General features: G+C 48.2%; 2 pseudogenes; both read right to left on the bottom strand.

Annotated features, from left to right (window-relative positions):
• Window positions 1-9,931: 9,931 nt before the first annotated feature.
• LOC149361923 (uncharacterized) lies at window positions 9,932-10,810 on the bottom strand (annotated as a pseudogene).
• Window positions 10,811-10,838: 28 nt separating this feature from the next.
• LOC149361924 (uncharacterized) lies at window positions 10,839-11,951 on the bottom strand (annotated as a pseudogene).
• Between the last annotated feature and the right edge of the window lie 5,691 nt (window positions 11,952-17,642).

Consider the following 17,642-nt stretch of genomic DNA (forward strand, 5'->3'; position numbering starts at 1 on the left):
AAAATAGCGGCTGAATAAAAACAAAATTTTTCGACTTCGTGATATGTATGCATAACGTTCAGAGCTATGACCGTTTAGAGCAGTGGAGTACACAAAAATGTGCATAAATTGTTTTTCTGCCACGACCGCGCTAAATTGTTTTATGGCGACAGTGTACCAATTAAGTGAAGACAAGTTTCTAGCATATCCAGAATCCAGACAGCAACATGGCGGACGGCAGTGATCCTGCGTCCGGTCCTGCTGGTATGGAATGGAAGAAAGTTCTAGTGGCCTATCTGAGAGTCGGCGCCAGCGTGAAGAACATCAGTTTCAGAAGGCCCTGGAAACTGCCGAATTCGTTTGCGAGGAATTTAGAAGGCCGGTTGATGGCGAACAACTTCACCATCGTGAAAGTAATTGCTGACTGCTTCCCTCGTGAGCGGCAGCGTTTTGTGCGGAAGGAACGGTGGTTTGAATAAACATTGCCTATTCTGGGCGAGTTCCGCTTCAAGCAGGCGCTTCATGTGACCCTCCGCCACGTTCCGATACCTAGTGGTTTTCGAACACCAGACCACCAGCATGATTAAGCCTATCCCTGTCGAGAAGCGCTTCGCAGTGGGGCTTCGCCGCCTCTGTTCAAGCGCGGAAGACAGAACGATCGCTCAACTATTTGGGATTGGTCGTTCCACTGTGAACGTACTGCACAAAGAGTTTTGTGTCGCTGTGATCGACCTGCTCGAATGCCAGTGGATTCGGATGGTGCGTCCCGGTGAAATAGTCGCCCATATGCGGGAATTTTTCGCCGTCACTGGTTTCCCTTAAGCTACGGGCGCCCTGTATGGCTGCCATTTCCTGGTTTCGCCGCCCAAAGACCAGGCCACTGACTACTTACTGTAATTACAAAGGCTAGGTGTCTTTCCTTTCCCCACAAAAACCAAAAATTGGCATCCGGCAAAAAGAGGTCTATGTCCCATAATATGTTTCTAGGTAACGGATGGCTTGGTTCGCAATGAAGAACACGATGTTTTTCTCGAGCGGCATGTCTACATTCGGAAACATTTCTATTCTGGCGTATTACTGTTAAAAAAAGAATGCTTCTCTTATTATCACGCTACTCTTTTTACCTCCCACTGCAACTTTGCATGCACTGCTTCTGATGGCTTTATTTCTCCGAACTGGGGCAAGCATCTGCCCTTTGATGTTGCGTGCATTTATGCGACAGATTTGAAAACCTTTCTCCACTGAGTACACTGTTGACGTACCTTTTGTTCACTGCACTTAACAGCCAATAAGTGTTTCAATTTCATTTGTGCTGTATAATTTTAGACTGTTTTACTCAGCTGCATTTTCTTTTATGTTGGTACCGCTTCTGCCATTAAAGCTCAGTGGGACTGTTGTCACCAACTGCTTTGGGCGATACATAGTGGTTGACCACATGTACCTCATTTGCTTCTTTGTGTAGGCATAGTATCATACTCCTCGCAGTGGTGGATGATCGATACAGATTCCGATACCTGAATGTGGGCTGCCTTGGCAGGTGTCATGAGGTCAGTGTGTACGGCAGATCAAAACTACATTTACTGGCTGAGGGCGATACTTTCCGCTCTCCTATGGCGTCAATCGAGGGCACAGACATACCACCGATAATTTCATGCGACGAGGCATTTCCCTTGACATCCAGCTTAAAGAAACCATTCGCAAATGCTTCAAGTATATCTCGAGAAGCCGCTTACAACTATAACTCCTCGAAGCCAAGAAGAGTAGTAGAAAATGCCATTAGTCGTCTCAAGGCACGGTTCCGTTACGTGATGAAGAGAATGGAGTGTCGCATGAAAAAGGCAAAATAGTGCTTGCGTGCTTCGCAATATATGTGAAGAGTTCAACGACAGCGTGGAACCACAGCGGAAGCAAGAGCGACATGCACTTGACAAGATGTACGGACAACCATCCCATAACACTGAAATGCGCAGTGGGAGAGGGCATGAATTTCGAGGAGTCCCAACGGACTGCGGAGAACCAGCGCACACCGTGACCTCGAGCGGCAAGCAGACGTGTAGCTCCGGGAGTAGCACTGTTTTGACTGAAGTGTGCTCATGCACTGTGCATCAAGGATGTGCAAATGTTTTGCATAATTATGTTTAAATAATGTAGTTAGTTTGTACCGTGACATCTGAAAAAATGTAATAAACAACACATCACTGGAAAATATTTATTTGCAGAGGTTGTCCAAAAACCACTGATTTAGTCCTCGCGAACCTTATTGCGTTTCATAATTTCTAAATGCTCCTTCTGCATTGAAAACATATTTTTTATTTATTTCATTACTCTCAGTTCAGAGGGCATTACAGAGGGAGTGGGTTACACACGAAAGTGAAACAAAAAATACAGATGTAAATACACATAAAAATTAGACATAAATCAAGCTCACAGAAAAAGGAGCGAACAGGTTTCGTCAAAACATTTAACAAATTTACAGCGCATATTGCAGAATAAAAACAACAAAAACAACAGCATACAAGAAAAACAAAAACAAGAGAAATCACGTTCAAAAGGCAGTAACATGCGCGCATATAGAACAAGCGGAACAACCGTCAAAAAAAAAAGAAGACAGTGTTAAGGATTCCCGAGTTTATGACAGCAGCAGGCTGGTTAAAGCAGCTTTAAACATCGAATTGTCAGAAATTTCGACCATAGATCGGGGAAGGTGATTCCAGCTTACTGACGTACTTGGGATGAATGAATTGTGATAATGGCTGGTTTGGCATGGAGGAATACCAACCTTATGACGATGGTCAATGCGATGTCAAATGTAACAGGGTGGTAATGTCATTTTATTCTCAAGAATGGGATTGTCATAATACATCTTATGGAACAGGCCAAGACGGTATATTTTCCTACGTTGTGACAGCAGGGGTAGTGACAAGCTTGTTTTCATAGTCGTAAAGCTGGAGTTGCGATGATAATTTGAAAGAATGAAACGAGCCGCCCGGTTCTGGACGGATTCCAGTTGATAGATGAGCGTCTCTTGACTGTGGTCCCAAACAGATGCAGCATATTTCAGTTTGGTACGAACTAACGATTTATAAAGAAGTAATTTTACAGGACTAGAAGCAAGGTAAACATTGCGGCGTAAGTAGCCCAGCATGTTATTAGCGTTGTTGGTTATATAATCTACATGTGTGTTCCAAAAAAGTTTGGAAGAAATAAATACGCCTAGATACTTGTTACAAGACACAGGTTCGATGCTACTATTATTAAGATGATACGAGGGCAGTGAAGTATTACAACGAGAAACACGCTTGTGCTTGCATTTCGTAAGGTTTAGTTCCATGTTCCAGGTGTTAGCCCAGTCAAGAACATGATCAATATCGGACTGAAGAAGAGTTACATCAGCGTCACTGTTTACTTCGTGGTATATGACGCAGTCATCTACAAAAAGGTTAATTGATGAACATAAGCTAATAGGCAAGTCGTTGATACATATTAGGAAAAGGCCGCCGCGGTGGCTTAGCGGTTATGGTGCTCGGCTGCTGACCCGAAAGACGCGGGTTCGATCCCGGCCGCGGCGGCTGGAATTTCTTTGGAGGCGAAATTCTAGAGGCCCGTGTACTGTGCGGTGTCAGTGCACGTTAAAGAACCCCAGGTGGTCGAAATTTCCGGAGCCCTCCACTACGGCGTCTCTCATAGCCTCAGTCGCTTTGGGACGTTAAACCCCATAAACCAAACCAAACCATATTAGGAAAAGCAAAGGCCCCAACACAGAGCCTTGTTGTACGCCTGATTCGAAGTAGGTGGTACAGAACACGCATTTTTTGAAAAAGCAGAGACAAATACAAAGTTCAGAACATTCGCGCACTCATCAGGCCGGATAAGTGCGTCGTTTGAGTCCTTAAGGGCGATAGCAGTATGGTCTCTTTTGTTAACGATGTTGCAAAATTGCCTAGGGTTACTAATTAAAAGAGATGGTAATGTAGTATTGAAAAATGAATCCTTGGCGAGCTTGAGTGCTTTTTTGTATTCGGTAGCTGCGGCCTGATAAGCATTCCAACGATCTTGAGAACCGGTTAGTTCTGCCGTTCGAAAGATGCGTTTTTCCTTGTTACTGAGCCTTTTCAACGTTTGACTGAACCATGGTGATTGCCGGTTAGATGCGATGAGTATGCCCGGAACATATTTATCGGTGAACGATGAAACTTTTTCTGTAAAGAAATTCCAGTTGGCGTTCACGGAGTGGTCATGAAAGCTGGGTACGTAATCGTCTAAAAAAAAAACAGGCAGTTCATGGTTAACTGCATCAAAATCAGCATTTTTGTAGTCCCGGATATATTTCTTGTAGTTGGTCTGGTGAGGCACGGTGTAGGTAAAAGAAAAATGGAGCAGTAAGTGATCACTTAAGTCTTGTAGATACGATATGGGCTGGAAAAGATCAGGTGAGGTGGTGAGCACTAAATCTAAGATGTTAGAAGTAGCAGACGTAATTCGAGTTGCCTACATTACAAGCTGCGACAAGTTGAAATCACTGCACAAATTCAAAAATTTGTGAGCTTCACTAGAAAAAAGATTTCAATAGGAACGCACATTAGGCCACACAATATTGGGAAAATTGAAGTCTCCGTGTAACATGAAAGGATTATTCGGGTACCGGAATGTAGCCACATGAATGACGTCATGAAGGCCGTCAGTAAAGGTGGGTGAACAGGACGGAGGACGATAGCACCTACTATCAATCTCCTAGAGCACGTGCGAACTTCAACTAGCACAAGTTCTAAGGCGTTTGTGAAGTGAATAGGAAGCGACAAGAAAGCATCGCAGATAGCTATAAGTATGCCTCCGCCGCACATAGCACCCCTGTCGCGCCGATAAACGTTGTAGCGTTTTTTACAGTCGAACAATTCACTGCTGTCTACCGTCGCAGACAACAAAGCTTCAGTAATACATATTGTCACGGACGCCGGTAGGACGTTCTATCCCTGGCAGAACAGTACCTGGCGAGCACACTGGGCAGAGCGCAGCCGGCAGGCCCTAGCACCGAGCAGAAGAGGACGAAGTCCGGCGCGCGACAAAGGTCGAAGACAGACCGCACGGGGGCGCCGGTAGAGTGATGTCTAAACTAAGTGCGGCATTGCCCCTCCCCTCTGGAAAGGCATCGACTCGATGCCTGAAAGTGAGGGGGAGCCACGTGTGGGTGTTAACAGAATCCCAGGCACTGAACGTGGTGAGAGTCGTCCTAGCGGGCATGGTATGGCTTGAGTCTTGCGACGTGCACAATTTCGGATGTCGGCGGGCGTCTGGAAGAACGAACACTCCCTTGCGGGCGCACTTCATACGTAACGTCACTGAGTTTGCGGAGTACCTCGTAGGGGCCGAAGTAACGGCGCAAAAGCTTCTCGGAGCGACCGCGCAGACGGATGAGGCTCCAAACCCACACTTGATCGCCAGGCTGGAAAATGACTTCGCGGTGACGGAGGTTATAGCGGTGAGCATCGACTTCTTGCCGCACGCAGGTTCGTTGCCGAGCCAGCCGGTGGGCAGCCTCGTTCGAGAAAATCGTTTTCGTTCGAGAAAATCCGAGGTGGCCGGAAGGAAGCTCGTCGTGGCATGCCTGCAAAACGTCAGTGCGGAGCGCCGTTGGAACCACGAGCAGGTCCCCAGAGTCCGTCGGGCCGTAATTTCGTTTGTAGAGGACGCCATCTCACAAGCAAAACGACGACAAGCCACGCGCGAATAGACACGGCGGTAACGAGGCGGTACCCTCAAGATAATCAATGAGTGGCCGCAATTCCGTGTCGTCCCTCTGTTGTTGAGCGAGGGCGGACGTGGTCAGAGCACCAATAAATAGAGGGTCATCTTCTAGGTCATCAGAGCTGGACGGGATAGGAGCACGGGACAAGCAGTCTGCATCTCTGTGTTTGTTGCCCGACTTGTAGACAACTGTTACATCAAATTCTTGCAAGCGAAGGCTCCAACGAGCTATCCGGCCCGAGGGGTCTTTAAGATTCGCGAGCCAACACAGTGAGTGGTGGTCACTCACGACCCGAAACGGGCGACCATACAAGTAGGGCCGGAACTTCGTTATCGCCCACACAACAGCTAGGCACTCCTTTTCAGTGGTTGAGTAATTCGCCTCGGACCGAGACAGCGTGCGGCCGCCGTAAGCAATCACGCGCTCAACACCATCTTGCCACTGGACGATGACTGCACCAAGGCCAATGTTGCTGGCATCGGTGTTAAGTTCTGTATCCGCCTCCTCGTCAAAATGGGCAAGAATGGGCGTTGTTTGTAGGCGCTTGCGGAGCTTTTCGAAGGCGTCCTGCTGTTCCTGTGCACAGACGAAAGGCTGATCGTCTTTTGTCAGCCGTGTGAGAGGCTCAGCCAGCCTGGAGAAGTCTTGCACGAAGCGTCTGTAATATGCGCAGAGGCCAAGAAACCGGCGCACAGCTCGCTTATCAGTGGGAGTCGGGAACGCAGCTACAGCGGCCGTCTTGTCGGGGTCGGGGCTGACACCCTCAGGTGTCACAACATGGCCCAAAAACTTGAGCCGTTGGTACGCGAAGTGGCATTTTTCGGGTTTTAGAGATAGACCAGCTGATCGGATTGCGGTCAATACTGCACTCAAGCGTTTGAGATGTTCTTCGTAGGTCGCAGCGAAAATAACCACACCATCAAGATAGACGAGACACGACTGCCATTTGAGGCCAACCAGGACAGTGTCCATCATTCTTTGAAAGGTGGCAGGAGCGGTACACAGGCCAAAGGGGAGCACCTTAAACTCGTACAAACCGTCGGGGGTTATGAACGCGGTCTTTTCACGGTCACGTTCATCGACTTCGATCTGCCAGTACCCACTGCGTAGATCAAGAAAGGAAAAGTATCGGGCATGACGCAGGCGATCGAACGAGTCATCAATTCGGGGCAACGGATAAACGTCCTTTTTAGTAATCTTGTTGAGGCGACGATAGTCGACGCAGAATCGGAGAGTGCCATCCTTCTTGGCGACCAGCACAACGGCCGAAGCCCACGGGCTTGTTGACGGCTGGATAACCTCGTCGCGGAGCGTTTCCTCAACCTCTTTCCGAATCACCTCCCGTTCTTTCGCAGACACTCGATAGGGGTGGTGTTGTATAGGCCTCTCGCCTTCATCCACTACAATGCGGTGTTTAGCGACCGATGTTTGCCGAACTTTAGAAGTGGTCGCAAAGCAGTCACGAAAAGAGTCGAGGATCATGTGGAGGCGGTGTTTCTGATCGGCGGTTAGGTCGGGGTTCACGTCAGTCATAACGGGGGCGTCAGACGTCGATGCATGGGTATCGTTGAGGGACAAGGCGCAGTGGGAGACTGAGTCACTAATTTCATCGAAATAGGCTATGGCGGTTGCTTGCGGCAAGTGGCGGTATTAGGCGCTAAAGTTCGTAACAAAAAGTTGCGTTCGCAGTCCGCGGAGGGAAGTAACACCCCGCGCAACGCAGACTTGTTGACTCAGCAGTAACGACAAGTTACCTTCCGCAACCCCGTGAGGAGTGCGTGGGTTGGAGCATTCCACCGTAATAAACAAACTGGAGCGTGGTGGTAGCGTGACATTGTCATCACACACGCGAAAAACAGGCCTGTCGGGCTCGCTGCTGTCGGCTATGGCACACTGAGGTGAGAACGTCACGACAAGTTCGCGGAGGTTGATTATCGCACCGTGTTCCCGAAGAAAATCTAACCCGAGGATGAGGTCCTTCGAGCAATGAGCCAACACAGCGAAGCAGGCAGTGAAGGTGACACCACGAATCTCTATTCTAGCGGTGCAGACGCCAAGCGGTGTCACCAGATGGCCTCCAGGTGTCCGGATGTGCGTTCCAGGCCAAGGTGTCAGTACTTTCCTCAGGACAAGCGTCAGACCACGACTCATGACGGAGAAATCGGCGCCGGTATCTACGAGAGCAGTCACGTGGCGGCCATCAACGATGACCGGGATTTCAGCCGAAGCTTGGTCAACTTCAGAAAAACGCTGTGTGAGGGAGGTCGGACTAGTGGACCGTTCTCGCGGTCGGGCTGGGGCGTCAAGCGGAGGCGTCTCCGTTCGTCGAAAAGTCGTCGTACTTAAGGGTCGTTCAGATTGTCCAATTGGGGCGTCAAGCAAAGGCGTCTCTGGGCGTCGAAAGGTCGTCGCGGCGTGGGGTCGGAGGTCGGGTCGCATGCTAACGTCGGTGAGCGGAGGATGTTCGTCATTATGTCCGGTGACGGCGACCCTACCTCCGGGGGTCGCCGTCCTCAGTTTTCGCGGCGCGGGCTGGAGGACTGCCGGACGTAGGACTGGCGGGCTGGTGAAGAAAACCGTCGAGGCGACGGTGACCTGGACTGACGTTGGGCAGTGGGTGCAGGTGGGACGTTGGCCGCTAGGTACTGATCGATCTCGCAAGGTCGTTCACCATAGCGTGGCAGGGGTGCGACTGGCGAAAAGCCGCGCAGGCCAATCCGGCGGTACGGGCAGTGACGACGGATGTGGCCTGCTTCGCCGCAGTGGAAGCACAGGGGCCTGTTGTTCGGCGTGCGCCACATGTTTGCCTTCGTGACGGGTGGGCGGTCGTCTGGCAGCGCTGTCGTATGCGGGAATTGGTGGGACGGCGCGGTAGGGGCAGGAGAGTAGAACGCCGGCGGTGGTGGCGCAGGACGTTGCAATGCCTTGCTGTATATCATCACATAGGGCGCTGGCGGTTGCGGAGGTGGAGTGGGCTGCACCGTGCGGCGTATCTCGTCACGGACAGCCTCCGAGATGGCGGTGACACTAGGAGGCTGCTCCACAGAGCGAAGCTTCTACAGCTCTTCGCGAACGATGCTCCTGATGAGCTCTCGGAGGGAGGTGTTCTCATCCCCGGGCCTCGGCATGTGGCACTCCACAGCAGTGATGTTTGACGGACGGCCGTAGTGCGCAAACCGCTGCTGCAGGGCGCGCTCCATGCCTGCCGCTTCCTTTGCAAAATCGGCGACTGTGGCCGGAGGATCGCGCACGAGCCCAGCGAACAATTGCTCCTTCACTTCCCGCACCAAATGGCGCACCTTCTTGGCTTCCGACATCGAAGGATCAGCGCGGTTAAAAAGCCGGGTCATATCCTCCACGAACATCGCCACGCTCTCGTTTGGCTGCTGCGCACTCGATTGCAGGGCCAATTCAGCACGCTCCCTCCGTTCGTTGCTGCTGAACGTATCCAGCAACTGGCGCCGGAAGTCTTGCCAGGTGTGGATGGCGGACTCGTGGTTTTCGAACCACGTCTTGGCGGCGTCCTGGAGGGCAAAGTAGACGTTCCGAAGCTTGCGGTCCTCGTCCCACAGATTAAATTAAGCGACCCTGTCATACCCGTCCAACCAGTCCTCCACATCCTCGAACTTGTCATCATGAAACGACGCGGGCGTACGAGGCGAATGAAGAAGCAGCGGTGGCGAACTCACAGATTGCTGGAAGGTCTGGCTGGCCACCGTAGAGGTAATCTTGCGGGATGGCGCGGTGAGGGGTTTGTACTCGGGGGCTAAGCCTTTCAAGCGGCGGCTTGACTTGTGGACAGGTGTCGTGTCCAGGGGGTGTGGCTGAGCGCTGGAGGTTCCTGGGACCTCTTCGTACATAGATCGTACCCCACACCTCCACCAAAAATGTCACGGACGCCGGTAGGACGTTCTATCCCTGGCAGAACAGTACCTGGCGAGCACACTGGGCAGAGCGCAGCCGGCAGGCCCTAGCACCGAGCAGAAGAGGACGAAGTCCGGCGCGCGACAAAGGTCGAAGACAGACCGCACGGGGGCGCCGGTAGAGTGATGTCTAAACTAAGTGCGGCAATATTATGTCGGCGTCACAAGCATCGATAGCAGAGCAAAGATTGTCGCGTTTTGGAAGTATGCTTTGAATATTTGTGAATAAGAACGAAAGTGGGTTAATGACCGGTAACTTTAATTCACTGCCTCTCGCGTAGTGCTATTAAAGTGGTTGATGCGGAAGCATTAGACTGTTCCTGGAGAGAATCGGAGCATTCAACCGGTGGCGTAAAAAAAAAGTGCTAGGAATTTCATCCACACAGTCATCAGAAGGATTATAGGTGTAACACTTTTTACCTATGTACAACTTGTTGAAGCGAAGTTTGAAGGTTAAGGGTTGAGATTTGCCAAATTCGACCAGTTTTTTTTTTCTAGCAAGACGTGTAGCGGGAGAATACTCGTCACTGACCGAAATTTTTTCATTTTTCAACTTAGAACTATTCAGGAGCACTTGCTGTTTCACCTTTGAAGATGAGAATTTGGCAATAATTGGTCTGCACTTATTCGACGTATACCTGCCGAGCCAGTGGGCTCTCTCGATCAAAATTTCTGGGGGTGGGATTTTCAAGCAGGATGAAAGGACATTGACCAATTTTTCTTCCGACTGGGCCTAGGATTCTGATTCGGTGTCGGCTAGGCCGTAGAAAAGAAGATTGTCTCGCCGTTCCCTGTCTTCAAGCTCAGCCTGCTTGCTTACAGTGCAGTTCATTATTTTCGCCTGTAAGCTGGTCAATCGACTGGCGAAGACGTTCAACCTCCTTCGCGACACTGTCAAAGACTCCAGTTTTGTGCTCAACCTCCGTTAGTCTGTCGTCTATCTCGCATAGATTTTTCTTAAATTCCTCCTGCGTTTTTTTAAGTTCACGAACTGACTGAATTAAATCCATCTGATCCTTTTCCATTTTTTTTTTCAGTTCGAGAGTTGATAGTTCGTAGCATGACAAACATATCGTCAAATTGATGGGACGGCAAATCAGGTAAGGGGTTGAGCCTGGGCTTTCTTGTTGGCCCGAGGGTTGAGCTCCACATCACCGGACAACATTAGCAGTTGAGTTGTAACATCAAAGCAATCACAAAATAAAGAAAGCAAAACTCCCGGGCGTGGTAAAAGCAACAGGCACACATATTCGATTGCTTATCGTACATAGAGGTAAGAGGACAAACCTGGACGAAGAAGCGCAGCGGATTAGTAAGTCGCATCGTCGTGCTGTTCTCACGCCCACTAAGAGCGTGAGCAGCTCCCCCAGTGAGCAGCGAAGCTGCCTTGCTCATCTAGAAGCTGCGCTAACAGTTTCGACGGTGCAGCCAGCCGCCTCCTTACTGCAGCACGTGCCTGTGGTGCAGCTGACTCCCGAGTGACGGGGCTGGTTCCAGGCAGTCGCTGCTTGCTTCTATTTCTGGAGGGTCACCACACGATTCTTCAGTCCGCCTTACTTCGGGGTTACCACACAATTCTTCAGTCCGCCTTACTTCGCCATGCACCATGTTGTTGAAAATCTCACTAAAGAAAATCGTGTAATGCTTCTGTAGAACAGATATGCAAGAGAGAAGGCTAAACCAATTGCATGCAAAAAGAAATCTCGCTTTTGGATATGAAAAAAGCAAAGCAGCTTTCTTCCATGTATATCAATGCGCCATTCGTTCTGTTCAAGTATTCCCATTTCTTTTAGCTTGTTTGTTTACATCACCGGAATAACAAAGGAACCTGCATCAACTATAAAATGCTATATAATTATCTCTAGCGTACCTCCTCAGGGGAGACACTGACATTTGCATTGCAGATGCTTTCCTCCTTGAGGCTTGCCTCGTTGACTGGCAGGGAACCAAGAAATCGATGAGTTTCCAATAAAACTTCCATTGCATGCCGCGGGAACCCGTTCGAGAGCCTGTCCTTGTCAGCTGTCTGAAATCAAATAAAGCCCACGGGGAGCCACAACGTTTATAGCATGAGACAATCGCGAGTACAGAAATCCTTTTTTTGTTCAGTGCTTGAAAATACCCGACTGAAAATGTTAATTTATGACTGCCGCGGCAACGAACAATAGCTTAATAATAGTCAATGAAAACGCAATGATTTTTTGAGATTTCAACCTGTACTTATTCACCATGTTCTGTATTCTCTGTTTTATTTCCCTGGTGGTCTTGCTAATGCCGACGGCACAGAGCCGTTCGGCCCTCGCCATGTACACCTCCAGGTTTCTCTTGGTCGGGAGGAGGTGCGGCAAAAGGTGCTCCCAAATCCTAATTAGGGCTCGCGTCTCTTCATCGTTCCACGTAGTCCCTTCCTTGCTATGGCAGCTTTGCCGCCGCGTTCACTGCAAAGATGTTCACTGTACACTGCACAGACGGTTACGGCAAAACACGATGCAAAAGATCTTCCGGCGGGCTTTCTGCAGTCAATAAGAGCAAGAAGATATGAACAGAAACGTACGGATAGGAAAATAGTTTGGGAGGAACACGGAGAGCTGAGACAGTGGTGTGCAGAAAGGTGAAACGACGTCGCAGGTATAATTTCTACCAATGGGGAACGAACTAGGCCTGCTACACGAACGAACGACGCGAACCGCCACCATTACGAAAGTGGCGTCGCCACAGTGCTGCACGACGCTCCGGTTTGCGAGTTGCGTACATGATTGTCTGACGTTTTTGTTTGGAGCTGCTTTGCTAGTGTCTGCACAGTGCTTGCTAATCACTGCACAGATAAAAATTATCTTCAACAGGTAAAAACGACTTATATTCACATTTTGTAACATGATGTATTTTGTGCGGATAAAATTACTGCCGTCGAAGCTACGTATATACTCGGCCGTCGAAGTGTGTTCTGTGAACGCACTCCGACCTGAGTGCGCACTTTGGCGAGTGCACCTACAATGGGCCGTTTAGCAGTGCTAGAGTGCAGTTTTAGCAAGTGACACTCTTCGTAAGTGCACTTTATTTTGCGCGTTTGACAGTCGTATAAGAAGGGTCGTAGACAGTACAGAAATTTCAGTTGAACGGTCAAGCTGTGTGACGTGTTGTCTGCTAACCTACTCCCATCGTAAATCAACTTACACTGCAAAATTTCTTGTAAGTGTGAGTACAGGCGGCACAATCGCTTTTATTAGTAATGCATTTGGTGGACGAGCTTCTGACAAAGCCATTACAATGCAATGCGGCCGTCTCAACAAATTTGAGTCTTTCCTTGACGTCATCGCGTTGACAGATTTATTTTTGTTGGTGATCTATGTGCGCCTCGTGGTGTGGGAATTATTGTGTCTCTATTCCTAGGAAAGTAGAGGCAGTTCCCTGAAAATGAAGTCTTTAAGACAGCCCACATTGCAAGGGCTAGAGTGCATCTTGAAAGGGCTATTCAGAGTGCAAATATTCAGAATGTTTAATGGCACAATACTATGGGAAAGGCTACCGCATATTGATCAGCTCCTTACTGTAGCCTGTGGCTTGGTAAACATGGGTTCACCCATATTGAGTGAAGATAAGTTTTTATAGTAAGAGGCCCCTTTATCCAGCGCTAAAGACGCACTGTGAATACAATGTGCGGCGCATTGGAGCGCTCTCGATTATTCCCGCCCTCTAGAATTGCAATACAGTGATAATCAAAACCCACTATTATTGGAATTTTCGCAAGTATTTGTATATACGCTGTATTACATAATTCACAAATGCCATTCACCATCTCTTTATTAAATATGTGTCATTTTACAAGCGGCATGCCCCGGCTAGTTCTGTGCAACAATTTACTTTTTGGTCACTGCAAGTTTGGGAAGTATTATCCTAAAATACACGTACTGCTCTTTCGCAAAAGGGATTACGAAGCTTTCTGCTTCTGTATGGCCGACAAAGTGGCACATGTCAAGGTTTAAAAGCAAAAGACTGCAGCTGAACCTGAGAGTAATAAGAGTGCTTAAGTTTCAAAACAGTTTTATTCATTTTTAACAATCTATGTCAAGTTTTGTCCTTTACCAGCTGAGCAATGCCCTATGCTGTTTGTAGAGCATAAGACACTTAACTTCAACGCTAAAGCTGGGGATCTTCCTTTCTATCAAAAGTTTTTCCGGTCGGTTGCTGGAACGGTCTCGAGCTTCCAGAAGCGGCAATAGCGCGGTGGTCAGATAAGTAAGAAAGGGGAGCGGGAGGCGCGTCATCCCCGAAACGGAGAGGCTTTGTTCATCACGGCCTGCGCTGCTCGCTGAATGGGCTGCTGTGGGATGGGCTCTCTTGGCTGTTTTGGTGGAATTCTGCGGAAGTAGGAATCTCAAACGTTGGTAAAAGCATGTAGGTGAAAGCATGCAGTCTTTTTTTTTTCGTACAAGTGGTCCCCCTTGACTAGCCAGTCGATGGTGAAGTGCCTAATTAATCTTTGCGGGAATCAACGCAACCCGTGTGAAAGCCGGAAGAGTCCGCTGATGAATTCCTACAACTGGGGGTCTATGCTCTTTCACAACTACGCGCACTTTTGCATTCAGCGTAGTTTGGCTGGTGTCGTTCTAGCAGTTACATGATCTTATATCTTTTAAAGTTGGCTCTGAGAGACCGGATTAAATGGCTGTAACCGATGATGGACTATGAAAGCACTGTTCTGAGCAGTTTATTCTACCATAGAACGCATTTCGAAGCTGACTGGGCTGCGCTTATTCATTGTTATATCCGAAATACTGTTCTAACTGTATATGTGACACTGATATAATTTTGTTAACATGCATTTGCATAATCGGTTTCCGCGATGTGACGACTCTTCTGTCAACCAAACGCGATGACGGCTTCGTCAGCAGCAATGTCTAAATCAGAGTATGTGACTTGCAAAGTTGGTTTGCAATCCTGAAGGCCGTTTCATACGGATATGCGGGACCTAAACTTGTGTAGTTGCTTTCTGCAAGTACTAAACAAAAATATCCGAAATTCCAGGGGGGCGACGCTTCCCTCCTTTCGGACGTCCATGGCGCCTTTGTTCAATGCCCCGCGCGTAACCAAGAAGTTTTTTCTTCACTGATAATGCCTTTGTGGGATTTTCTGTACCACTTTTCTTGGACATCGAGAAAGACCACAGGTTTCGTCGCTAATTTGCCATGTAAGGCTATCTCCTCAAAAATACTGCGGGATATCCTGCACATAGGCGCGGAATCGGTAGGACAAAAAAAAAGAAATGTCTGAATTGCTGTGCTAACCGACTAGAGCAGTAAATAAAAATAACAACGTGAGAATTCACTCTATAAAGCATGTCAACGCAAATCTGTGTGCTTTTGCCTTCGCCTAGCGATTAGTTTTTTTTCATTAGCAAATATGGAAACTGTTAGTACAGACTATTTCGTTTTCGCATAGGTACCATATAAGGCGTTCTTAAATGTGAGGGGCGCTTCACTGCAGGCTTAAGAGGGTTTCCCAATGCCAGCGCCGACAGGAAATACATGGAAACTTTCCGATGCTGCACCGTGTTTAAATGTTGTACAATTTTCATGAGTGTTTTCTTCTTTTTTATTGAGTAGAGGAAATATTGTGAACAGATATAATTTTTTAACTGTCACGTTTTTTTTTCACTTCAGAGGTAATTATCCACAAAAGTGTGGCACTTGTATTGTCGACTATTTGCCGACTTGTATGGCGATTAACCCCGAACAATGGCTCGCCAGTCAGTTAAAAAGCACGCCTCTGGCTCTAGACTAGTGAACCCTGAATCTCTCGGATCGGCCTCGAAATGTAGGTTCTGTACTGAATCCTTTGTCCAGTGTCACTGTGTTCTCTCTAATTCTCCTCCCGACCAGGCAGATCTCTGAAGAAATGTTCACTTTGTAGTCAGTAAAGGTGCTGTCAACTGTACGCGGGTACGGCATAGGTGCACACCTATGCAGAAAGAAGCTCGCGGGTTTCTGAGCCCCCATACTCCGGAATAGACATCTCCATCATGTAAAGAACGTGAAGTCAAAAGGACGTGGCCTGCCTGGCAAAATCATCCAGTATCCCTTCTTAACCGGTTTCGTGCGTGTAAAGTGCTCCTCGCCCGCCCTTCTCCACCCAATTAGAGCCCCGTCGGTATGCGTTCATAACATAAGAGTAGCGCAAAACCAGGACGACGGACAAAAGGGGAGAGAACACACACCAACAACACATGCGCTAACTTTCGACTGACGAAGAAAACCAAACCCAACCAAGTGAACGGAACGTGAGCAAAAGTAGCGCATGCGCTGACCTAAGAGAAAAAAAAATTGAAAAAAAGGTGCGATAAAAAATGCGATAAAAATGTGACGTCACGGATGTTTTGAACCCAAGAAGGCCAGCTCTCGTTTAGACAAGGAAATGGACGGAGTACTAACACAGTTATCTTGTAAGGCAGCAATCCGTGCAGCTTCCACAATTTCGTGAGTTAGCTTATCTCTACTCTTAGCAACGACTGAGCATTTGTCCAAAAAAGGCACGCACTTGCAATCTTTGCAGTGCAAAGCTAGATTGCTGCCGGTATAAGTCTTCCTTTTGTTATTGTGCTCTCGAAGCCTATCGTTCAGACACCTACCAGATTGCCCAATATACTGCTGGCCACAGGAGAGCGGAAAGTTGTACACAATGCCCTCAGTACATTTAACAAATCTTTTCCTGTGGCGGATGGTAGACTGCTGCTTTTGGGAGCTATGTGCGGAGGGCACGGACCTTTTGCATAACACACTGAGCTTCTCTGGAGCTGAAAACACCACGCGAACGTTTGCCTTTTTCCCTATTTTCTTAAGATTGTGCGCGAGACAATGCAAGCCGAACCACCTGCACCACGGTACCAAAAATCGCATATTTCAATCATAAAAGCCCTCCGAAAGGGCACAATAAATACAGGGCGATAAAAGAAAACATAGCGAACCCCTGCAAACCCGTGAGGTCATGATGATTGGTCGAAAGCGTTGGTTGGAAGGTTACCTTCGAGGTTGGCGGCCAGTTTTTTTGTACAAAAATACCACACGGGGTGATGGTCCATCTTTTCTACTACGTAGACTGCAAGTTTTAATCATAATAAAAATCAGTAATAGCAACTCTGTCCAAAAAATCAATAACTCAAATATAAAATGGCAAAATTCGCGTGCAAAGTCACCGCGATTAGCAAGATGACCATCTCAGTGGTTTTGCAAGCCACACATCTCAACCTTTTATCCAACTTTGATTTCTTTCGTTGAAAAATTATAAGCAATGAAGGCGACAAGAAGGAAGTATTTATGCTCTAATTTAGCTCACTATAATCAAGAGATGGTGACAGTGCGTGAAAAAGCGAGATGAGCTGATTAACGGAGCACTCAAACAAACTCGTTATTTGCCTGACTTCCGCCTATATAAAAAAATGAAGAATTTGGTGGCCGCGGTTCAAAAAGCGTGCTCGGCGGGCATCGAAGAAGATGAAACCTGGAGATAAGGCGCTAGCTAACCTCGTACAATGGCGCATGCCATGGTACGAAATTAACAACGGCAACAAAAGCAACGGCAACAACCCGGAACAAGGTCAAAATAGTTGTGCGTGGCTGCAATCCTTCAAGATAACGCTGGTCGTATCTCACGTAAGAAAGTGATATACCCTCGCACCGACGGTTTTGAACCCGAACAAACAACCGAACAGTTTCCGAACGGAACCCGAACAGTTTCGCCGCATTACTTCCCATTCGTAGAAGCAACGACCGGATGATTTACTGAAAAGTAAGGTCATTAACTCACAGGCAATGCAAAATAAACATTGATAGCGCGAAAAGCTTTTCACTGAATCCGATGCGTCAAAAAGGCGTCAAGGCTCATACACTGTCAACAGGCTCGAATTCCGCGTGGCGCAGCGGAGCACGCGAATGTGGTGCAGCCCGCGGAATACTAACATACCACAAGCAAGAAAAGCTGGTCATGTTCGTCACGAATTAAGA

This window comes from Amblyomma mixtum, chromosome 2, assembly GCF_055824585.1.
Source record: "Amblyomma mixtum isolate Tamu chromosome 2, ASM5582458v1, whole genome shotgun sequence".
Taxonomy (NCBI): domain Eukaryota; kingdom Metazoa; phylum Arthropoda; class Arachnida; order Ixodida; family Ixodidae; genus Amblyomma; species Amblyomma mixtum.